This window comes from Rhipicephalus sanguineus, chromosome 3 (assembly GCF_013339695.2).
Source record: "Rhipicephalus sanguineus isolate Rsan-2018 chromosome 3, BIME_Rsan_1.4, whole genome shotgun sequence".
Lineage (NCBI taxonomy): Eukaryota > Metazoa > Arthropoda > Arachnida > Ixodida > Ixodidae > Rhipicephalus > Rhipicephalus sanguineus.
The window spans coordinates 24,947,076-24,972,321 of NC_051178.1; the positions used below are offsets into that span (position 1 = coordinate 24,947,076).

General features: G+C 45.1%; 1 long non-coding RNA gene across 1 annotated transcript; it reads right to left on the reverse strand.

Annotated features, from left to right (window-relative positions):
* Nucleotides 1–314: 314 nt before the first annotated feature.
* On the reverse strand, nt 315–7,726 carry LOC119386501 (uncharacterized). The gene is made up of 2 exons (XR_005182300.2): nt 7,642–7,726; nt 315–904 (listed from the first exon to the last, which is right to left on the reverse strand). It is a non-coding gene; the product is annotated as an uncharacterized LOC119386501 (long non-coding RNA).
* Nucleotides 7,727–25,246: the final 17,520 nt, after the last annotated feature.

Consider the following 25,246-nt stretch of genomic DNA (forward strand, 5'->3'; position numbering starts at 1 on the left):
CGGACGACCTTCTGCGAAATTCGGAAGGCTCCCATGTGACCAAAAAATTTTTTCTCTCCGAAATATTCTAGCGAATCGCTGTTTTGAATGCAAGAAATCAGCACAATTTTTTTCGAGAACATTTGAGATGGTCGCCTGGGACGTTTGGCGTGGAATGACCCTATATAAGAATTATTGTGCGTAGCTCAAATTCATGAGCAATATTGCTTGATTCTGTTACTTGCCTGGTTTTTATAGAAAAAAAGATGATTTTATTGTCGTTGGAGCCCTTCTTGGTCTTCACATGACACTTCAAGCAGTTCACAAAAACCAGGTGATCACTACATTCATGATGTAATGCTGGGAAACTGGCAAACTTGCTGCCCAGTGGAAATGGGCATCAATAGGCATAAATTGTAGCCATTCCTAGACTAGGCAAACCACAACCATATCGACAGCATTGTTTGTGGGCATACTTCTAGAGCTTGCCCTGCTTAGCAGACTGCAGGATTACATGGAGTAGCAGAATCACTTTTCCACTTTTATGTAGAATCTTTTAGCAGAATCTTTTTTCCACTCAGTATGACTTGCAATACGGGAGCGTGTGGCCTCATGAGTTCAAAGATTGCGCATGGGTTCAACGTGTTTTCATTTCAGCAACTAAATGATATTTTCTTATTTGGAATCATCCCCGAGTGCGAGAACAGCATTTAGTTATGGAAATAAGGGCTAGTGGAAGCCATGGCCAGTCTTTGAACTCATGATACCACGCGCTCCCGTGATGCAAGTCATATTGAGAGTCACTGTACATCTTCCGCCGACACTTGTCTTGCTCCAGTTATATATCCAAGCACTTAAGATCCTGATCACGGTAGGCCAAGGGTGGTATGTACCCATGCAGGTGTATCCAGTGCCAAGCGAAAACCTGTGTAAGAGAGATGATGACACCTAGTTGCCATGAATAAGAACAAGAACGCAAGTCAGTATGCAAGGCATACAAACGGGCACTTGCACTAGCTCAATCAGAAATATCTTACTGCTCAGCACACTTAAGGACACAGGGTAGGGTAAAAGTTCTTAAAAAAATGGAAATTTGGTTTTTTCCTTGTTTGCAATGCTAGGGCCTTCCTTAACAATATGCAGTGCCCCACAAATTTTTGTGCGCTTTGTATGAGCCAAAAAGACTGGGTTTTCCAGACCAACTAACGAGCAGCCAAGCCCCTTTTCATCAGATGGTGCACAGCCCGAGCTTTCTGCCTCAAGTGAATTTTTTAAACACCAAAACTGGCAGCTGCCCTGAGCTTAGCAGGTTTTAAAAAAACTATTCCGGCTACCTATAGTGCACCTTTTTGAACACTTGAGGCATTTTGCTGAGTCCACTTGCCTTGTCTGTGTGAGACATGCACGGAGACGCGGTTCTGTGCATTTATTTTTAGTTTAGTTGCGCCTTTGTTAATTTTGTTGAGATGGCAAAAGATATTCTCGTGTTGACGAATAAAATAAACTGTTCAGAAAGAGCACACAGAAACAAGACCAAGAGCGTGCGAGCACTTGAGCAAGTAAGCTTTGTTTGTCCTCATTACGCGTCGCCGAAAGGACAAAATGTTATCTGTAATGACAATGGCTATGCTTTCATTGATGTGGAGCTTCTACAAACCGTGAATACGAGTAACTGTGGCACTTGTCGAGAACACAATAGATCGTGTTCTTTGGAATGGAAATCCGCAGAACTGCCACCTTTGAAACCGTTCCAGCCTTCAAAGAGGCCTGCATCGCCCTAAACGTTCTCAAGGTTGTTTGGCACATCACTAAGGCACAACACTGTTATATGGTTGGGTGAGTTTATCAGTTGCATTGACAACTGATAAGAAATGCTTAAATGTTCTTGGATTGGACTTTATTGTACAGAATTATACCTGTCTAGGAATACTTTTGCCTGAATCACTTGTAGTGTACTTTCAACTGCTATAATGTTCTTTCGCAAGGCTACACTTATACCATAGTATCAGTTTGTCTTTATTGTGATGCTACTGGTACACTAAATAAAAATGCTTGATCTTTGCAGGACACCACCTGGAGCAAGGTGTCCAAATTTCTACACTTGTTCCACAAGAATGCAGTGAAAATTTCAACAAAAGATGGGCATGGCACAAAGGAACAGGAAGAATTTTTTTTTTTGTGGACAAACAAACTGCTGTTATAAAACCTAAGGCAAAATGGTATCGCCTGCCAACAGAGCCACCAGACACACTTTGCTGCATCTGCCTTTTCAGGATCAATAAAGACTTTCCAGGGCTGTGAAATATTGAATATGTTTGTGATGTTGCTCCGAAAAAATAAACGTCAGTTGAAAGTTAGTGCCTGTGTCGTCTCACTTGCCTGTGTCCCTGTATGTTATCTGCGCTATTCCACAATGCTAGTTTCTTTGTTTCATACAACCTGAATGAAAACCAACAGGTAATGAAGCCAAGGTAAGTATAGGGAGTGTTAAGTGTACTGTTTCCGTAATAATTATGATAGAAATGTGAAGGAAGTAAAGTGGACGAAATCACAATTTGCAGCTGGCAGGGACTGCACCTGCAACATTTGGATAGTGCATCCATAGGTCAGCAAAAAATGTGGAGCTCACTCAGACTCGCTCATGGAATATATTTTGACCTTAGAGCTCACTCGGACTCACCAAAATTTTCCTCAACCGGACTCACTCCGACTCAGACTAATTTTTCTCAACCGGACTCACTAGGACTCAAACTCACCTAAATATTACTCACTCGGACTTGGTCAGACTCAGGTTCACAGCTCGATCTGAGTCTGAGTGAGTCGACTCATTAGTCCGTTAGCGTATAACTAGCTTTTTCGATCAGGATGTCAATGCACTTAACAGTGATGCTACTGGCTTAGGCCACTTTGGAGCAGCTTTTGGAGCAGGCAAAATTGCGTTTTGGAGCAGCAAAACTAGCTTTTGGAGCAGGTGCTCTGCCTTCAACAATTCATTCTGAGCCGAAGAATTCTTAAAAGAGTAATAAACATCGACCACAGCCGCGTCGACATCCGAGCCAACGGCACTGAAGCCGCGGGAAAATGAGTTGTGCACTTTGTGCAAGCAGCACTCTCCTACATCTATGATGTCAGGGTATGCTTCCTGCATCTTTTTTCTGAAGCTTTTCATTGCATTAGGGCCATCCGTTGAAAAGCAAATGAAATTTTTCTGTGGCAGGTCCATCATTGCTCTCCGCACTTCACTAGCCAAAATTTCCGAAGTCGCAGAGCCCAGCCGGAAAGACTGTAGGTGTTCCACAACTCGCTGCATTTTGTTGGAGAAATGCCTAACTACATCAAGTTGTTGGCACCTCTGTTCAAGAAGAGGGGTCTCGTCAATGCTAACAGAAAAAACCACATCCGGCTTTTTCAGCTCGTCAAGCACAAGTTTCTTGAAATACGGCCCGCGGCCAACACTAACTATGTAGGATGCCTTGAACCTCTTAGAACCCAACTGTTTCGCTGTTTCGGAATCTCCAAATAACTTGGGAAACAAGGCAGTTGCTGTGTCGGCCCACGAGTATGGGATGCCCTTGAGAGTCATGCGAAGCACAAACAGAGTTTCTGCGTTTGTCACGCGGTCATACTGCAAAAAGTTCCATGGACTGCCGAATTCCAAAGTCGGCTGGATCGTTTTCGGCCGCTGCAGCCCACCTGAAGCGTCTCAATGACGACTGGTAGCATCAATGTGCCGTTTCATGGCTGCATGTCGCTTGACTGCTGCTACGCCATGTTCCCTACAGTTGATGCTTTGATTACAAAAAAAAAACACAAAACGCAGTTCCTTCGTCCGCTTGACAAGACCATGCATATTGATATTTTGTCTCCATTTTCACCACTCTCATGGAGAACGTCCGCGTACGTCCGCGTACAGCGCGATGTCGCTTTCAATGGGGGAACCTCATGTAGTTAGTTTCATTTCTGAAAGTCGGAGTACACTCCTTTGGCGCAGGCTTGGCGCAGAATCGCCAAATTTTGAGGAAATGTAGCAGGTTGTAGCAGCCAGGGCACTTTGGCGCAGTCTGGCGCAATTGGCGCAGCGGTAGCATCACTGACTTAAACATCCATATCTCGCATAATCGGTGCTCTATGATACATACTTTGATCTCATACCTTCATATACAAGTTATCAGTGATTGCAATCCAGTAGGTGTATTTTTATTGCAAGATATTAGTCACACGAGCTATTTTAATCAAGTTCCTTTGAAAAATGTTTCAAGGGGGGGGGTTGTCAAGGGGGGCACGCCTCTGATCAATAAATAATGAGCTGGTGTATGAACACTAGTGCGTTGAAGTATATGTGAGTAGAAGTGAGTATTAACGGGAGCCATCATAAGGACGATAGTAATGCTGAAATTGAGTAGTTATCATCATAGGTCAGCAAAAAAATTTTGGAGCTCAGTTATATATGTTGTGCTTAGGGCTCACACGGATTCAGACTCGCCAAAATTTTCCTCAACCGGACTCACTCGGATTCTGACTCGCTAATATTTTTCCCAACCGGACTCACTCGGACTCACGGCTCAATGTGAGTCTGAGTGAGTCGACTCATGAGTGAGTTTGTCGACCTATGAGTGCATCCAATGCTCCACTAATTGAGCTATGGCAGCGGTCATCCTCCTGTACATTTTATCGGGTATTTATGTGCATGCAAACATCGGAGTATTAGCGTCGCTCACAGCAATGATGGCGAATGCGGAACATTCTTTTTCCTAGCTGGCATCACGCAGCATGTGCTATGTGACCCCAGCTTGGAAAAAGAAAAGAAGAGTGCTGGAAGAAAAAAGAGCACGGGAAGCACTGCTCAAGCAACCGCACTTTTAAGTTTTCCAGAACTTAAACTGTGACTTTCTATTATGTTCCTTTTCATTCTGAGTCATGGAATGTGCAATGTGCATGGCACATCTGCAAGCTTCGTCGGGAGGAGGAAAGTCAGCCAGTCGGCATACTGGAAAGAGCAATCAACGTTCTTTCATAAATATTGATGCAACTCAGTGAAAAAGAGTTAGATCCACCTTGTTGGCGGACAATCGAGCATTGGTATCAGTCAATTACGTTTTGTAACAAGCACCTATTAATGCAGGAAATGCAGTACGTAGTCTTGTCTACTGCTTGCCTGCACATAGTATTGACATTGCTTCCATGAAGTCCTACTTTGAGTCTACGTTTGTTTGTTCCAACTCAAATTGTATACACCTCTCTATACGTCAGCTAGGATTGCAAGGAGCATAAAAAACATGGTTGATCCCCCCGTCATAGGAATCTGTATAACAAGAAAGTAAAATGCGTCTTTACAGAAGTAGTTGAATGTTTACTGTACATTGATATAAGAGAGCTTGCAAAATGTTTATTGGTGTTTGGCAGCTATAGCACCGTTTAACATGGATGCACCGATGTCGACGCTTAGTAGCACACAGGGGCGTAGCCAGAAATTTTTTTCGGGGGGGGGGGTTCAATCATACTTCATATATGTTCGTGCGTGCGTTTGTATGTGTGCGTGCATATATACGCAAGCAAAATTGAAAAATTTCGGGGGGGGGGGGGGGGGGGTTTGAACCCCCCCAACCCCCCCCTTGGCTACGCCCCTGGTAGCACATCTCCATTGTGACGACTTCCATGATCAACGATTAGACAAACCTTTGTGGTAGCTGTAGCAGTTAATGGGGAGAGCGTATTCGAAGCGGTGTGACAGCCAGAAGAGCATCGCTGATTGGGTGCAGAACTTGGACTTGGGACGTAAACTTGGGCTCTTTAACATGCACCATCCCACTGCATGCTAAAGAGTTAATGAACACCAGGGCGGGACTAGAGGGAAACGCAACACACCTCGTGTCTACCCTCAAGCGCGGCTGCGATTTTTCTAGGGGTGAGCGTAAGTGGGTAACGCGGTGTTACAGCCAGGCAACGCAGGCGCGCATCGCAGAGCTATTTTCACTATGGATGGATGCTATGAGAGAGGCCAAGGCTTGGGTTAAGGTCGCCACCTCGTGGTGTGAGATTTAAAGGGCGTGTTTGTAAAGCCTCCAGAGTGTGTGACAGTGACGCAGTGGATAGCGTGCCCGGCATCTTTTGTCACGGAGCGTGAGGGCGTGGGTTCGACTCCCATTGATGGAACTTTTTTCTTTAAATTTTGCTTTGCCATCTGATCGTGTGCATTTTTTAAATGTCATTTCAGTGACGAAAATACGTCACTGAAGTGTTGGTGGATCCCGGCATAAAACACTTTAGTGCTAAAACTTCTGAACAATACTTGAATGTAGGATAGTTATGTCCAATAAACGGAACAAAAGAACCAGAATGAAGATACTGACACATAAAATTTGCCTTTTCACCAAGACGTTACCTCACAGAAATTTACACCAGACTTTTGTTCATATCAGAGTTGCACTTACTTCGTGTCATCTTGGGGTTAGCAGGCTCTTGCCACAGTAGTCATAACGCAAAAGAACAGGTTTATAGAGATAAATGATTGCAAGATAGACCAATTCTTAAAAAAGCTGTTTGCTTTTAAAACCGTAATGACTCCGGTTACCAGTCATTGAAATGCAGTCACTAAGAAAAGTTTTCTTGCTTCTGAGAACACTACAGCAACGTTTTTCAGGCAAATGTTTTGCATAGCAGCACATCTAAGCACACACAAATAAGGACAGAAGGAGGTGATGACAACACAAGGGCTTACTTCCAACTAATCATTTATTTACAAAGCAGCACAATATGAATGCTTTCGTTCATGACCACCACAAGACAGAAATGCCAATATCAGGTGAACATGCTCAGAAGCTGCGTTTGCTTAGATAAAATAATGGAAGGTGCGCTGCCGCACAACTGACCTGCCATGCTAATCGTGCTCACCGTTTTCAAGTAGGAAATACAATCCATACTGTCATGCTTCCACGCATGCATAATAGATCGCAACGCCTAAAAAAGATTGGAAACCGCAGCAGTATCAGAGTGGTGTTTTCTGGCCCCGAGAAGTTGGAAAAGCTTTGCCAAATTACTCTTCCATTCAAGAAAACGAAAGAGCCATCCAGTACCAAGCATTGGGACCCATTTGTATCGTGTATCTGGAGTGGTATATGAAGTTCCCCTATCACGCAGTTTCAGCTATATCAGCCAGACAGACTTGTAGGTGTCTGAACCGAAGACTTCAGGAACACAAGAGGAAGGCGGGGAGACAGCAATCTTCCTGTACATTGTCATGAGTGCAGGTTAAGGAATAGGACGCCTCATAAACCACTGTATAATTTGTGCCAGGTAGCAGTGAGAAATAAGGCAAGATGTCAGGAAGATAGTCGAAGCTGATTTGGTTGACAGGCGGGTCAGTCGTGCGTCAGTGCACCTTCCATGTATACACTTGATGCCGGCATTTCAGTCTTGTTTCGTCATGAGAGAAAGTGTTCATATTGTGCAGTTTTGTAAATAAATGATTAGTTGGAAGTAAGCCCTTGTGTTGCCATCATGCCCCTCAGTCCATGTTTGTGCACACTTAAGTATTTCGATCTGATAGCACTGTTTGGCAGCCAAAATGTTTTATGCCTTGAGGTTACTGCAACAATTGTCTGTGTCAAAAAAAAACAAAAGGTCATTCTTATTGATCTTCCTGTTCCTTTGTGTGACGCCTACCTTTTCTTGGGGTCTCACTGCATCGTTGTAGAACACTTGTAGAAATTTGGGTACCCTTGCACCATTGTACTTTTCAGGACATGACCTGCAAAGATTGTGTTTTTTACTATAGCAGCAGTATCATCCTCATCTCTTCTGGAAACAACAAACGCGCGAGTCTACAAACACATTGACTGTTCTTTGCACAGCTGTACCCGTCACAAGCGAACATGCTTTTTCGGCAGGGGCGCATAAGTGTTACGGAGAATGCCCCAAGCGACCAAGATTGCGGAGTCCCCTACACAAGGCAAACTTTAATTTGTTAATACGTAAAGCGATACAAACAGCGGCATCATCGTGCTCCAGGCAAGAATTAAGAGGTAACAAAAGCCAAAATATAAGGAGAACACGGAAACAAAATCCAGTCACGAAATTAATAATATATATGGGGAAGAACCACCACTTCTGCGCAGCAACCGAACAGAATCAAAACAAATTACTGGGCCGGAACAACAGCGCGAGCAGGCAATGCAGGCTGGCACACTTTCACATACCTTTGGCGCGCATCGTACCGTTGGGCTGAGTCCACGATCGATGGTTCACATTCTTCGCCGCCCCCGTCTGCCACAGACTTCGAAGATCCCACGTTCGCAATATGCGCGAGCAAAGCGATGGGCCGTGCCGGCGTCGCGCGATAACGCGCACCCATTTACACAACACCCACGGGCGTTGACAACACCACAGAACACTTATAGACAACACCACAACACCCAAGCTAGTACACTGTAACTTCTAGAACACTGTAACTGTAACCAATCTGGCGCAACGGGCGCAACCGCCGCCATCACAGCGCGCAGAAAAAGGCAGTGTCTCCTTCCACCGGGTGGAAGGAGACGTTAGGTGGGCAAAGTTTTTCTTTCGAGCTGGAAACTTCAGTTGCATCAGTGCAAACCAGGACGGACGGCAAAGAATAGATGAGACAAGCCCTGAAAGTTATGTACGAACTAGTCGGAACCGATCTTTTTTATACTTTCTAACGGCGATAAAGCTTCGTGGGCCGTGTAACTTTAGTTTCGATTGAAGCTTTCGGGAGATGTCTCACTCACATTCGCCGCTGCATGCTGCAATCGACATTGTTCTGCTTTACGGCTCTCTGCGCTGAAGTACGGCAGCAATGAGCTGAAAAAGAACGTGCATACAGATGTCTCGCCATGGCAAGTCGAATCAGCGCGCGACCACGGCCTACGGACTTGCTTCGAGCTGCGAATCTGTCGAGTGACCTTTGTGCCAGCGAACGGAGAAACTTTGGTATGGAGTGCCTAGTAAAAACCACAAACAGGTGGAAATTTTAACTGTTATCAACCGGACCAGCTGCACAGACAACCGTACACTAACACACGGCTTCACGCATCAAACAGCGTTCGGTTCACCCATATAGCCGCTTAAAACCGGCTTGACTTGGCTTGAAGTGTATAAGTAGGTGGCGGCAGAGTAGCGTTCAGGCCCGTTTGTGTGGCTTGCGTGGTGAGTGTTGGCAGAGGAGGCGCACTGGGCGCACTACTGTACTGATGTTGATATTGAGCGTGAACTGTGTGCATTAACGAGAACTGTGTGTGTTGTAGAAGTCGTAGCAAATCGTTGCCGCTTTTGTTTCGATGTCCTCCGGTTCAGTGGACCACTGCCAAATCTATAAGCAATGATAACGAGCTGTACGAGCATGAGATAAAGGCCATGTGTTACGTGATTTGTGAAATGTGTCTGTTTGACGCACAGCTTGTACTGTGGCGTACGTGTATGTGTGGTAAGTGCGTGCTCTGCGTGGCCCGTTTGTGTGGCTTGCGTGGTGGGTGCTGGCAGGGGAGGCACGGCACTACGCACTACTGTACTGGTGTTGATATTGAGCGTGAACTGTGCGCATTAACGAGAACCACCTCTGACCGTAGGGACGTGATCGCGTTGTGTATGTTGTAGAAGTCGTAGCAAGTCGTTGCCGCTTTCGTTCCTGCGATGTCCCCCTGTTCAGTGGACCATTGCCAAATCTATCAGATATGATAACGAGCTGTACGAGTATGACATAAAGGCCATGAGTTACGTGATTTGTGAATGTCTGTCTGACTCACAGCTTGTACTGTGGCGTACGTGTATGTGTGGTAAGTGCGTGCTTTGCGTGGATCGATCGCTTACAGTTGGAAAGTCATTTGGGCGAAGTGTACTTGAACCATCACTTTTATTTAACGGTGCGGCTAGGGTTACGTCCAGACGTAACTGTAGCCGTCGCAATCGTTACGCCCAGACCAGGGGCGTAGCCAGAAATTTTTTTCGGGGGGGGGGGGGGGGGGGGGTCAACCATACTCTATGTATGTTCGTGCGTGCGTTTGTATGTGTGCATGTATATATACGCATGCAAAATTGAAAAATTTCGGGGGGGTTTGAACCCCCCCCCCCTTGGCTACGCCCCTGGCCCAGACGTAACTGTCCACGGGGTCCACGGTGCAATTCTGCCTCCGTGGTTACGCGTCCTATGCGCAGACTAAAACAACTCCTTGCTGTTTGCAATCTACTGTCCCTGAGAATATTTGACGTAAGTTAGGGGTGGTCACCTTGTGGTCGGTGTGAAAGGTTAGACGTTTCCACCTATCCACTGTAACTGTAACGTTCAGCACGGCCGCTCGCTGAAGTAAGCGGCCATGCATTCATGTATCACTGTCGTATCACCGATTTACCAGCATCACTTATGTATTGAGACGTGCGTGGTTTGTTTTGCCGGACTGTTTCGCGTATCAGCAGCTCTGTTGTCGAGACGGACCAGCTGACGCACTTTAGGAAGACGTTAATTTCGGCCTCCGCCAGAGCCACGCTGCCTTCAGCCATCGTCTCGGGTGCTGCCTTTTCCTTAGCTTCGTTGAGGCGGTCAACCTCAGTTTGGGGCAATCACGGTTAGTGAAATAAAAGTGAAATAACTGCAGGTCTCCATCGAACTTGATGTAAGTACGGTTTGCGTGCCCGTGTTGATGTATCACACGTCCACTAGGGTTACGTCCATACAATAACAATCGGTACAGCTGCCCCGCGTGTGTACACATAAATGTCGTCTTTAGAAAGCCTCCTTCCGTCCAGTTATGTTGGTGCAGCCTTACTACGCCTACTCGCAACACATTGGTGCGAGGTTGGGCTCACCGTCGCGGCGTTAGCAGTGTAGTATGGATGGGCGGTCGGCGGCACATATCCAATTAAGTGTTTCACATATCCAAGAAAGCGCGTTGAGTACAGCCCAATGGTGGTATATACGCCCTCCATTGCCACATTAATGCACGAAGCCGTCCTAACGTTCCTATTACGTGTGTGAGAAGTGCAATCCGCCAATCAATGGGGTACTGGCCTTCGGCGACAGTCGTGTTTTCCACTGTGCTCGATGTTTTTTTTTTTTCTTGCTTTATTTGTACGTGCTTATATAGGTTGTGTTCTGCCCATACTACAATATAAATGGTGTTGTGCGACTGAACCAATATACTTCTTGCTGTAGCGGCTACAAAAAAAAAAAAGCCTGTATTTCTGTGTAATTATTAGTTGAAGTGGAACTCTGTGCACTCTGCTTTTCTGTTTGCATGAATCCGTGTACCTCTCTAGAAGTGCGTGACTTGAGGTCTTTTTTACTGCTAACCGGCCTTTGCAGACTTCATGCTTGGTATCACAAGGATTTCTAAATCGCCAACACTTCACGAGATTGCGAACAGTCATTTACGAAAAGTCCTTAAAACACAGTTCTCTCCCGACTGATTGGAAAATGGCATTGGTTGCTCCTATACATAAATCTGGCCCGCGCAACGTTATCAATAACTACCGCCCCATTTCACTCACTTCTGTGTGCTGCAAAATTCTTGAACACGTTTTATATACCGCCATTGTTAAGCATATAGATAGTAATTCTTTATTGAACTCAAACCAGCACGGATTTTGACATGAACTATCGTGCGTCACACAATTCTGGTAGAGTTCACACATGTTTTAGCAGCAGCACTGGACGATAACTCTTCGGTTGATTGTATTTTCCTCGACTTTCGGAAAGCGTTCGACACCGTTTCGCACTACTTATTACTGCAAAAACTGTCCAGCTTTGACATTAATCCCCAAGTTATTGCATGGGTTGCTGAATATTTACGTGAGAGGCGACAATGCCTAGTTGAAACGGCGAACAGTCTGCAATAACTGATGTTACGTCAGGGGTGCCTCAGGGATCGGTTCTGGGACCCCTTCTTTTCTTACTTTATATCAATGAGATTAACGAAAACGTACAATATCATATTAGGCTATTTGCAGACGACTGCATATTATACCGCAAAATTACCTCTGAAACCGACTGATCAGTCATCCAAAACGACTTATGTGCGATAAACGCATGGTGTGAGCGATGGGAAATGAAACTGAAGCTTAAAAAACGGTGTGCATGAGGTTCACCAGAAAAAAGAAAGTCCAGGTGAATTCGAATACGCTATAAACTGCTCACCGGTAAAAATGGTGTGCGAATACAAATACCTAGGCGTTTACTTTTGCCCCTCTTTATCATGGAGTCGGCATGTGGATTATACTGTAGGTAAAGCTTGTCGGAGTTTGGGATTTTTGCGACGAAATACACGTGCATTTCCACAGCAAACCCGGGAGTTATTATATAAAACATACGTAAGATCAGTGCTGGAATACGCGTGCTGCGTGTGGGACCCTTCAACAGCATCAAACAAAGAAAGATTAGAAAAAGTTCAGTCTATGGCGGCAAGATATATGTGCTTAATATACCCATGTATGACAGACAGTTTAGTTCAACGGAATCTAAGGCGATATTAAAATGGAAGTCTCTGCAGCATGCGAAGAGCGTCATTTCGACTGAAGCTATTACACAGCATATATCATTTTCATACTCGAATTCCCCGTGACGTATACATTAACCGGCCTCACTACACATCAGCACGCAAAGATCACGAACACAATTAAGATAAGAGAATATAAATGCAATACATCGTCCTTCAGCAACTCTTTTTCCCAGAACTATCAGTCAGTGGAATCGACTTCCTTCCACAATTGTAGGAATTTCGTCTAATGACGCATTCTTTTCTGCAATAAAAATGATTGAATCTTTTGACCACTGAGCCTTAAAAGAAATCATGCGTACGCCTGGTAATCACCATGATCTATACTGTATCCCATTTGTAAACTGTGTTGTTTTCTTTTAGTGCTTCCTTTGCATCTTGTGCTGTACTATATATTTACCACTGCCGCGCTTTGTTGTAATTACTGTTCGCATTGCCATTAACTATTATCACTGTGCTTTCTGTTTATTTTAGATTGTTTTCCCAATGTATACGACATTTTTGATGTAGCTGTGTTCGACGCAGCTGTGTACGTTTGTGTCGGCGTAGAATAATCTACATTTTCATTTGCACCTGCAACTTTCATGTTTGTTCTTCTTCTGTACCCCCCCCCCCCCCACTGTAATGCCTGTATGGGCGCTATGGGTATTAAATAAATAAAATAAAATAATAATTGTGTCTCAAAAATTCTGCATTCACACCTCCATACCGACACGTGCATGCACTCACTTATTAAAAATATAAAACAGCGCTTTTTTAAACACAAGACGAAGGAAAGAAGAGACGTATGTGTCCCTCCATTCCTTCGTCTTGTGTTTAAAAAAGCGCTGCTTTATATTTTTACCATGGAACCTCACCAACTCGCCCAATTTGCGTGTCTTGCTCACTTATTAGTCTGCATACAAGCCTTGGAAATTGAAATGCTTGTTTATATCGTGCAGACATACGTACAAGCATTTGATGCTGTGCTAACACAACGGAATAGGCTGCCCTCTGAGGACGCGCGCAGGACGTTCGCACACTAGCGAACACGGTGTGGCTAGCAGATGACGCAGGGAGCCATAATCAGCTGCTAAAGTTACGTCCACCGTGTGATTCACAATGCGCACTTAAGTTTAATAATTATCTTGCCAGTCTCAGTGGTTGGCTCGTGTCACTGGGACGCTGTCGCTTCGCGGTGCGCCGTCGTCGCTCCACTATTTTGCTCGAGTGGCTGGTGTCACTACAGCAAGAGTACGGAGCGCGACGTGGGCTGGGGCGTCCACCGCTGCCACCAAGGCGATTTCCTTAAACAAAAAATATTACGGCGCCTTCAAAGCAAGAACACGAAATTTAATAGCATTTGTGTGCCCCCTGATTACTCTGTAGAGCACATGCAGGAGGAACCGAGTGGGACGGCTGTCGCTGTAGAAAAAATACCAGGCCTGCGTGGAAAGCGCAGCACAGTCACAGCGAAAGCCGGAAAAGCGGCATTTCTAGAACCCGTTAAAAACTCTTTGGGGGCTACTTTAATAAAAAAAGAGAGAGAAGGACAACAGCGAGGTTCGAACCAACGTCCTCGCAGATCCGAGCACGACACGTACTAGCCCGCTGCGCCACTAGAGCCGATCGGTTCGGTGCGTCTGATCTCACGCTGGACGTAACTTTAAGATTTGTTATTCTTACGTCCAGACGTAACTGCAACGGCTCCTATAGTTACGTCTAGACGTAACGCGCTAGACACTCCGTTCTTCCTTTCCATCAAGAACCACTACTATTACAGACATTCACAAATCGCATACACATGGCCTTTATCTCACGCTCGTTATCGTTGCTTATAGATTTGGCGGCGGTCCACTGAACACGGGGACATCGCAGAAACAAAAGCGGCAACGACTTGCACACGAATCACTTTCTACAACACTCTACACAACGCGATCACGTCCCCACGGTAGCACCACGGCCAGAGCATTGGCCAGAGGCGGTTCTCGCGCACACAGTTCACGCTCAAAACCAACACCAGTACAGTAGTGCCAGTAGTGCCGTCTCTGCCAACACCCACCACACCACGCAGAAATAAACGGCGGCCTGAACGCTACTCTGCCGCCACCTACTTATACACTTCAAGCCAAGTCAAGCCGGTTTTAAGCGGCTATATGGGTGAACCGAACGCTTTACCCCACGTGCCCGTCGGGAGCGACTAAAAAGCCACCAAAACATGCCTGCGTTGCCAGACCCCTTTTTGGTGCTGTCCCTAGGAAATTCCAAGCGAGATGTACCTAGCCTAGTCCCGTGGTTCTACGTGCGTGCGAGACGTTGATCATGCGATTTAACCATGGAAATGCAGATGGCTTGATTTAATGGACACACGAATTAAGGTGCATACTCGCTGCTTTCTTTGGGAAGGGCCACTATTTGACTAAGGGGCACGCAGTTCGCAAGGAGGGGGAGTCAGTTTTGTTTCAGCTCAATGAGATCACAGCGCAGGCATAGCCACACAGTGCATTAGGTTTCATTTTTGTGTTAACCTTGCTGGCGTATCAAGCGCATTAGTTTACGAAGCTAGTTCTTTTTGGACGACGAAGTTTGAGACATGATCGGAACAGCTAGCGTGCTATATATTCATATGAGCTGCTGTTTGAGCCTTGTTTTGTGGTTCCAGAAAAGCCAGCTTTTCCCAAAAGGTGCCTTAGAAAAACGTTTAGCTCCAATTATTCCGTGATAGTCACCGAATAATCAATATTATTGCTTGTTTTAAACGAATGCTTGTGGCGATCGAGCCACCACGCGAACGATCGAGCGTCACGCCGAAGCCGGCCTCCCTACTTGGAGCACAGTATGTGTGTACTAGGCGCAGCGATGCAGATTGCCTATTTTCTCATCAGATCAGTGGAGTTCCCGGTGCCTACCGAACACATCGTGGTGATGGATCTAGGCCATCCTCAACCGATATATGTCGCATATGCATGCATGGCTCCCATCGCATGCGTGCGGTATCAAGCCGCGATATATGGAACACCACTGTGAATAACTTTTTTTGCCTAGCTGTTGTTTATGAAATATTTTTTTTCATTGCTGTGCTTTTCACATATCCTATCATCAGTGAAAAGAACATCTCCTAAATATCATATAATGAAAAAAAAAATGTACGCCAGGAAAATCAATGCTCCTCACCACATAATGCTTCGCTGAACCGACCAATGTGTTACAAATGCACACTGTCGGCTAAGTGTATATACAGTAAAACTCGCATACATCGGAATCAAAGGGCATCACTAAATAGTTCGATATACCCGCAATTAAAAATGCATAAAATGCCTGTCTGAAGCTTAAATATAGTTGGTACATGTCTTGATATATACTGAGTATGTGCAACTCAATGAAACGAAGATTGTGCTGCACATACTCAGTATATATCAATAAATATTCATGCGTCTCAGACTGTCCCTCGAGACAATTGTTCGTTCTAAAGCTGCTGTGAAGCCGTTAAAGCTTTCCCATTACTTATTTTTCATCAACCTGCTCGTGTGAAACGTGTACGTATCGGACCAGACACTTTGCGCCACTAGCAACCTGGCGATGCATCTTTCCGGCAACTATATAATTGCAGCCACAGGTAGCAAGCTTCACAGCGTGGCATTTAGTTTTCGCCGCATGACACACCTGTGTAGCGGTAAAACATACAAAGCAATTCCTTCATTGTGGAGCGCAAAGAAATCTGTGCTGCGCACGCCGCCCATGTTTTGACTCGTACCCTGCTTGTTTACGCCATGCTTGCACTGTCCCTTGGATTCAACGCACTATATATTATAATTTACATTATAAATACGCGCTACAAGATGACAGATTCACTATAGTCAGCTTTATGGCATTGCAGCTGTGTTATGCCACAAAGCATGTACTGTGCATCGACGATTCGCTGTGCAGCGAAGCCCACCAGCAGGGAAATCGTAACGGCCACATACGTTACCTGATGCTTTGTCTTCTTTAATACAAAAAAGGCTCCCACGCAGTCTCCAGTCACCGTACGAGCACCCAAACGTCTAATAAATGCGCAAGTGCATAGCAAAGGTTTCTTCAATTCTTCTACCTGGCAAACGAATTAGCAGCAACCTTTACATTAGAGAACAGACCAAGCCACTTCTTGGGATAGCTTGGAATAGTGTCATGGAGAAACTTAATTATGCCAACAGAGATTATTACAAGACACCAATGAATCAGGTGGTCTGAAGCGTGATCGCACAATTGCTGCACAATTGCGACGAGGCGCCGCTACGGATGTCTACTTCAAGCGCCAGCTGCTACATTTCAGGTCAAATAATAAATGCGCAGATGATGGGTTTGTTAGCGCTGCTGACAGTCTTAACAATCTGTATAAATTCAAGCGAACACTCGCGACGTAACATAAAGCAGGGCATACACGGACATTTTAACGCAACGCACGCTCTCGAGTGCCTCAAGTTTCACCTCACTTGAAGACCGTCGGACACATCGGATTCGAAGGGGATCGCGAAATAATTCGATATATCCATTATCGCAAATCGAAAGTACACCTGTAAGCTTTAATATTCACACGTCTCGGACAGTCCCATGAGATGACTGATTCCTTTAAGTTGCTTCGAAGCCGTAAATGTTTTATTAACCACTTTGCGGCAGCGAACCCTTCTCGGCCACGAAGGGCTAGAGCTTCACAGCGTGACGTTTAGTTTTCTTCGCATAACGCCACTGTGCAGCGGTGAAGCTTAGCAAGGCAAATCCCTCATTCTGGAGCGCACTGAGTTATACCAGGCGCTTACGTCGGAACACCACTGATACCTTGAAGAGTGAACTTGTTGGCTAGTTGGTTCAACATAACTTAAGGGAGCAGCGCGAAAGACAGGGACAGAAAAGGCCCACATACACCCACACGTAGCGCAGTATGTGTGGTTGTATGTGTGCCTTTTCTTTCGCGCTTCATCCAAACTGACAGCAGAGTCGATGACGTCGTAATTGAGGCTGCTGATAGTCTTAGCAATCTCATTCACTTCTAAGCGAACACTCGCGAGGTAACACAACGAAGCATGACACAGATACACAAAATCTTTAAAGAAGACACGCCATCAAGTAACTTCAAGTTTCAACTCTCTCGTTGCTCTCGTCAACTTGACTAGGGAATTTCTGGGTACACCACGGCGCTAGTTTTGCTCGGCAGCACAAGGTAGCCAACATGAAAAATGCTTACACCGCTAATATTGGGCGATGTTTAGGTGGCTTTTTAGTCTCGTGCCCTACCGTCTCCTGTCACCCGCGCGCAGGAGACGCGGCCGCAGAAAAAATCGGCGTACGATACAGCGGCGCGGTCGGTAGCCGCTGTCGTCCACCGCCGTTGCTATGGTATGACATCAGAGCGTCCTGTGTTGGAAGCAGCCAATCGCGTGCCGGCCTGGTTGCTAGCTCTGTATTCACTAGATCCTCAATATGCGCCGTCCGGTAATGGCGGCGCTTCGGGGTCGTCTGCCAGTGCCGTCTTACGAGGCGGTGTATCGGAGTATGGGCCGAAACCGATCTCAGCTGTCATTCGTTCCAAACGAGCGCGCACGTTTGCTTCCATGGTTGGCAGAGCGATGAAAACACTACGGCGTTCGAGGTGCACACCCAACATTACCAAACCGACGCGCAGTTTTCAAGCACGCGCGATACACAGCGCGATCGACTCCGCTCGACGAGAACGACGCAAGCCGACCGGAAGTGGCGGCACAGACCACGTGGTTGCGCCGAGACGCCAGAGAGAAAAAAATGAAAAAAAATGCCGCCGGCGCTGACGTCGCCTCCTCGCACCTCCGCCCTCCTTCCCTCCCCTCACGCCGCGCGCAGCTTTCCGCGCGCTCGCTGCGTTGAGTTGAGAGAGAAAGCTGCGGAACGTGATCTCTATAATTTGGTAACACCACTTAGACTTGACGGATTCGAAAAATTTTTGCGGCATATGGCTCGTGAAGAGTCATACGTCAGTAATGGGACTATTCCAATATAACAAAGAAAGGTGTTGCAGGGCCCCTTTAAGCTCAGCTGCTGGTTGCAATGCAAAGGGCACACTTCCTGCCTTCAAACATTTTGGCACGCTACCTTTCTTTCAGCAACAACTCCGCTCTTTCCTCTGTAATTGTCCCAAGTTCTTGTCTAGACGAGCGCGTAGTCTGGTACATATAGAATTTTCCAACCTGGGAATAGCGTTGAGCTTGAAAATACGGCTCCTGTCGAGTCGTATAGCGTGCAACCATTGTCGACCTAGCAGAGGCGGTCCCTTTTCTCTCGTGATGTAAAGAGGCAGCTGGGCCCTCTGCTCTCCGTACTGCACGGCAACGAGGGCAACTCCGACAGGCTGGACGATGGCTCCCTCGAACGACCGCAGCTTCAGCGTCGCATGACCTTGGCTGAGAAAAACATTACTTTATGCATTACGGACACAGTAGCCCCAGTATGCAGCTCCATTTCCAGAGGTAAGTCTTGTGTACATGCATTGAATTTTTTATCGGCTTTAGAGCAGGCGAAAAAATTTCCTTCATGCTAACAGAAGCTTGAACGGGACGCATTTTCATCGCGTTTCGGCGTGCTCCCTTCATCGTTCTCTGCTTGTTAGCTTGGCACACTATTAGTCCTTTTTTATCACATTTGAAACAGATGGCCGCGATGTGCGGGCACAGTCTGCTTGCATGATTCGCAGACCCGCAGCGGTAGCATTTTCCCTGCGTCATATCAGTTGTCCCAACCGCTTCGACTTTGTGAACGTCTGGTACGCTTGATTGTGAACGTGCGCTTCTGCCACGCTCTTTTTCGCTGCTTCCATGGCCAGCGCTCGTTCTACGGCGTTCTGGAATGTTAGCTTGTTAGCTTGATCCTCCGTAAACAACACTCGCTGTATATCTTAGCGGCACAGACCACAGGCAAAACGATCCCGCAGTGACTGATAGAGGGTGGATTCAAATTTGCATGTCTGTGCCAATTTCCGCATACTGCGCAACATATTCCGAAATTGATTCAGTCTCAAGTTGCGATCTTCTATGAAATTTTGCACGTTCGCTAATGACCGACGGCTTCAGTGACAAATGGTCACCAAGAAGTTTCTTTAACAACTCGAAACTTTTAGCTGACGGCAATTCCGGCGCGGTCAACGACTTCAGTAGACTGTACGTCTTGGGCCTATGTGGCTCAAAAAAGCGGGTATACCTTCTCGTCCTCAGGGATACGGTTGACCTGAAGAAATGATGACAAGCGTTCCTCGTACGACGGCCAGTCGCTTGTAGACTTGTCGAACGGCTCGATGTGCCCCAGTCGACCCACGACTTGCGTCACTGCCCCCGCCGCCGCCGGACCGTCCATTGCCCTGTCAGCTTGCTGCAGAATTGGTCAGGGTCCCACACTCGTCGCCAATGTCGTCGGGGGTGGAAACCGCCGCCGAAGGAAGAGTGCGGAAGCAGAGCTGAATGTGGTTTGATAGCCACATGACTGGGTTTATATAATGAACGGTGGCGATAGTCGAGCCGCTGTTATCGCTCTATCTGCGATGATAACATAACACTTACCAAGGAAGTCCATAAGGCCCCCATGATCCATTTCCTCAGGGCCTCAATAAATTTATTTCCCTCCCTCTCTCACACGTTAACATATGTAATATAGCGTATAGGAGAGTAAAATAACGACCGGGCATCACACAATGCGAATTACGTAACTAGTGGGTCGTTTAAAGCTTCCAAACCATTACATAGGGCTCAGCCATAATTATTCGCCATCAGCCGCTGCATCTACAAGTGCACATAATGCCTTACAGATGTGTAGCGGGCATAGGTCGGCAAACGCACTCATGAATCGACTCACTCAGACTCAGATCAAGACGCGAGTCTGAGCCTGAGTGAGTCCGAGCGAGTAAAGTTTTTGTGAGCCTGAGTCCGAGTGAGTCCGGTTGAGAAAAATTGTAGTCAGTCTGAGTCCGAGTGAGTCCGGTTGAGGAAAAGTTTGGCGAGTCTGAGTCCGAGTGAGCCTAATGGCAAGATACGTTTCATGAGTGAGTCTGAGTGAGCTCCACATTTTTTGCCAATCTATTGTAGCGGGTACCTCGCTTCTCCACAGAATGACAAATAATATCATAGTGGGTGCTTCCCAACTTCACAAAAATTATGATTTATGAAGTATTGGGTACCTTGCAAGTGTACTTGTATTAGTAGCCCCAAGAGAGTTTACGGGCTCTAGAAATGCTGCTCTTCCAGCTTTCGCTGGGACTGTGCTGCGTTTTCCGCACAGGCCTGCCGTTTTTTTTTGGAACACCAGCTTCACAGGTCAGTCAGTACAAGCTTCTCCAACTTGCAGATTTTCGCAGAAGTTGATTTGCTGAGTAGAGGCAGGCATCGCTTTATACCATCCAACAAAGTGAGGCTAAAAGCAAAGTGAAGAAGACACATTTTTATTTTGTAAATTGCATACGTCCAAAAGGGTATCATATGGGTCAAATGAGAAGGTGTCTGGCATCGTCAGATGAGCATAGTTACCATGAGCAGGCTCTTGCTGAAGGCCCAAACAAACATTAGTTGGGGGCATTTTTTGCACATTGTGAAAACTGGAACGCAAATGAAAGATTCACTTCAAGTGATATGATGTCAAGTGCCAACATTCGTGTGGTTAATTATAAGGCCAAGGGCTGCCAGATGCCCTGTACTATCAACATAAGCCGACAGGTCACTTAACAAAATATGATACAGCATGACAGGTGAGCAGCACTTTGTAGCATATGTGACGTTGGATATGATGCTTGTCATCATAATGATGACTTTTCATCGGTCTTCCTACAGTAGTATCAAAAGGCAGTTCAAAGTGCTACACATGACAAGCAAGAGCATATCCATGTCCCACATTTAACAAACAATGTGGGATACAAGACTCACTTTTTGCCTTCTGTAAAGCAGTACCTAGAGCAAGTTATTCGTCAGAACATCAGCACAGAGCACAGATGGCAAAGTTGCTCTGAGTGGCAACTGCTTTGCTACAATTGAGCATGCGGCGTACAATCCGTAAATACAGTGTTTACTGTTCACGCCTATTTGGAATGCACAATAATGTAGATGCCATAAATAGTATGACAGCTAGTGGTGAGTCATTATATCTTATTCACGAGAACTTGGCACGACCAACCATTCATAACTTTCTTCTGTCTCAAAAGAAATTATCTGCATAATAGCACATCTTGCTCTACCTTGCCTACATCATGTTTTGCATGAGCAAACATTGCCACAGACTACCCAATCACCTCTGATTTTGTTCACGTCACTGTTTTATTCACATCATGTACAGTGAATCACATGATTAAGTGAGCAAAGTTGCAGAAGAACATTTTTTAACACATCATGCCTAGAATTGAAAAGCATCCTTTTCAAAGCAAACTATCAAGTTCATGTTGCATATGGTGGTTCTGTTGACTCTTCACCAAGTTACAGAATAGCTGACAGGAAGCTCATTTTCTTTATTATTATATTTTGTGTGGCTGCCTATCAGTATAATATTTTTGCCAAGATTTACACATGACCTACTGCTATGTAGCAACAAAGAAAATCTGGCACAACAAGTAATTCTTAAATCACTGCAGTGTACAGCTAAACCAAAAGAATGATAGAAGACAAGGGGCACAATTTGTATACTATAGGTAGTGTTCACATGAGGAGGCAAAACACGTACCATTAATGTGCTACTCAATGAGTGGTGCATTGACAACTGCACATAAGTGCTAGCATCATGCACGCAATAGCACAGCCATAGTTTTTTAGAGGCAACACTTTCAAACTACATCCACCAAAGCTGTTCCAAACAATACCAGTTGAATATAGTAATGGGCAACTAAGGTATGTTAGCTTCGTGCCTCATGCAATAAAATAAACTGCCTGTGAATGCTTTGAAAGAGCATTTATAAGGGTTGATATGTCAGCTATAGTTGAATACCTTGCACACCTGATATCGCACATGTCAAGGTTGTGCTAGAAGCACCGTACCTTAATGTGCTGCATGAACGCACATGATTTCATGTCATTCCATCTTCTGTTGTTGGATGTGATGTGAATATTTGGCTACAGTCACGTGCGGCCGCTGGCACACTATTTCCCAGATGGCTTTTAAAAAAGGAAATGGGTATTTTTGGTACAAAATAAGTGAAGCTGATAGAATACAGCTCTTTCACTGTGAACTAACAAATTGCTATGCCCTACTTCATTTTCTGAAGTTTTTAAATTCACTTTACAGGGGGGGTATGCATATAAACCGATCATGAAAATTATCTACCACAACAATCAGACTTTGATTGCATTTGGTATTGTTATAAATGAGGTCCAACTTCTCGTGCGCACCGAGACAATAAAAAAATATAAAGAAACATTGCAACTTATATTGGGTATTGGGCCATAAAGTGCTAAGAGTTCATTCAGCACAGTAAATGCACTAGCTGATCAGAATATGAAGCAAACAAGAATCCCCGACACTTATACACAGAAGATGTCGTACACACCTCCTGCGATGCAAGAAACATTACATACGTACTCACATACAGCAACAGAAGCTATTACCCCAAATTTCTAACAGAGGACACAACACGTATGTCAAACAACACCTTTTGGATTCCACGCTATGAAGTGCACACCCAATTACAGCTGGGCAACACTGAGCTCTCAGGATTTTCCACTGCTACGGGAGTTCGTAGTCTACACCCAATAAATATTGACTTTATTCAACAGCACGTTTGTCCTTAAATCTCATGAAAATCTGGCGCATTCTGACAAGCTGCCTTAACACAATTTTTTTTTTATATCGCACTTCCCTTGAATACCATGAAGCCTAACTGCAATGAAACTTCCCTTTGGCCAGACTAGTTAGAATCACTACCTACTACCAAAAGTACTGCCAAAGCAATTTTGAATAGACCGCATTCTCAAAGCAGTAGTGCTGGAGTTTGGCAGCACAGCAAGTAGCCAAAGCTATAAGCTAGGAGCCTTAAGGTAGCACAAATGACAGTGACATATTCTGGTAGGCAAACCTCAGAACATGACTTTCAAGATGTTTTTCTGGTGCTATTCGTCAACACTACCAAATTCTGCATCATTCGTAATGTCAGGTAATTATGGCATTTTGTCAGAAAATCTTTGTATCAACAAGAAACATTCAATTTTCAAGCTTTTTATAACGCATCCTCTAAGATTTCAAAAGCTACAGTTTTGCATGATGAAGGCTGTTCTGTGGTGCACACAGCTGAAACAACACCTTTTATGCAGTATGCAATTTTACTTTAGGCAGGACTCCCACTCACTGACATCAGTGACCAGCATCACAAGAACCAGTCCTCTTCACTGCAGAGGAATAACCAATACTTGATTTCAGGGGGAGGGGGGGTCCTACTCCCTCTATATGTGTGTGTACTTGTATGTGTGCATGTATATATGCATATACACATGCAAACCTCAAAAATATTGAGAGGTACGTAGGCGTTTGAATACCCTAATTATGCCACTGCTCCATTGAAGAATCTGCAAAGCAGAATCTCAAGGTAACCATTCATGGTGAGGAATGCTTCCCGGTAAGTTTCATCGCAATCCATACTCGTATTTTGTTTACCTTTTGACATCCACACTTGAATTGTTTATTTATTCATAGTTTTTTATTACCGCTCTTGCTTATTTTGTCATCCTCTTCCAAGTCCATGCAATAACATTATCTGAAGAAGCGAGTCTTTTTCCATCTCCCCATGGGTTTTAGAAACAAGTCTTGAGGCTCATTGTTGTAGCTTGCATAAAAATCACATTGCTGCTATTTTAACCTTGCCCACCACGTGAAACCAAGAGGTCACTGTTAACAGAGTGACAATATAATGCAGATTTTATGGCCGTTCATAACTTTTGTTTGTTCTTGAAATGGCTTCAAATACTGCGGTATGTACAGTCAGTTGAACGGTTAGTGCACCTTGATAACTCCTCGTTTGTGGGGTGGGTGAACGTGTACATTTGCATCAGTCAAACGAACATCTGATCTGTGTCGGTTGCATTGAGGTTGTGCATTACATCCTTGCAATGATCTTTGCCGTGATTGTATGTATACAATATCAAACACATAAGTCAGCTTTGTAGTAATGGAAATATTAGGTTACACTCACACTGGTATTTTTTTTTTTACAATACTGTTAGCACTTTAGAAACTGTCACACATGTTGAAGAAAAACTGTATGCAGATATGTATGCACTGTATGCAATGCATGCAGATACAAAAAGCAAGAGCTTTCCCGAAGTACCAAGCTTCTCTGACGCATGCTCTTGCTCACACAGAAAAAATTTGCTGAAAAGAACTTGAAAGTGAGGGCCACCAGCAGGCATAGTACAATGGGGTGCAGAGAGGAATTTAATTTCAGTACATTCCGAAAGAAATTGAAAAGAAGTGAAAGTTGTTTGTGTGCGAATGTACCACTCCAAAGCACATAAAAATCTCGCTATGGGGAAGAAGTCCCAGAGGTCAGAGAACTAATAAAATTAGCATTTTTGAGGAGTGGAAAAATTATAAACATCTGAGCTATAGAAGAAAGAAGCTTCTTACTTAAAAAGGTAATGCTATGAAAGGCCATACAAGACAAGACAAGAAACATCTTCAGATCCACAGAAAGCTTGTTCAAGTGGAAACGACAACTGTCACGTAACTGGGTTGAGCCTCATTTGGAGGCATCACAATATATTGAGCTGCAAGTATCTGCGTATGAGCATAGCAGCTACCATGGCATATTAAAAACATGGCTG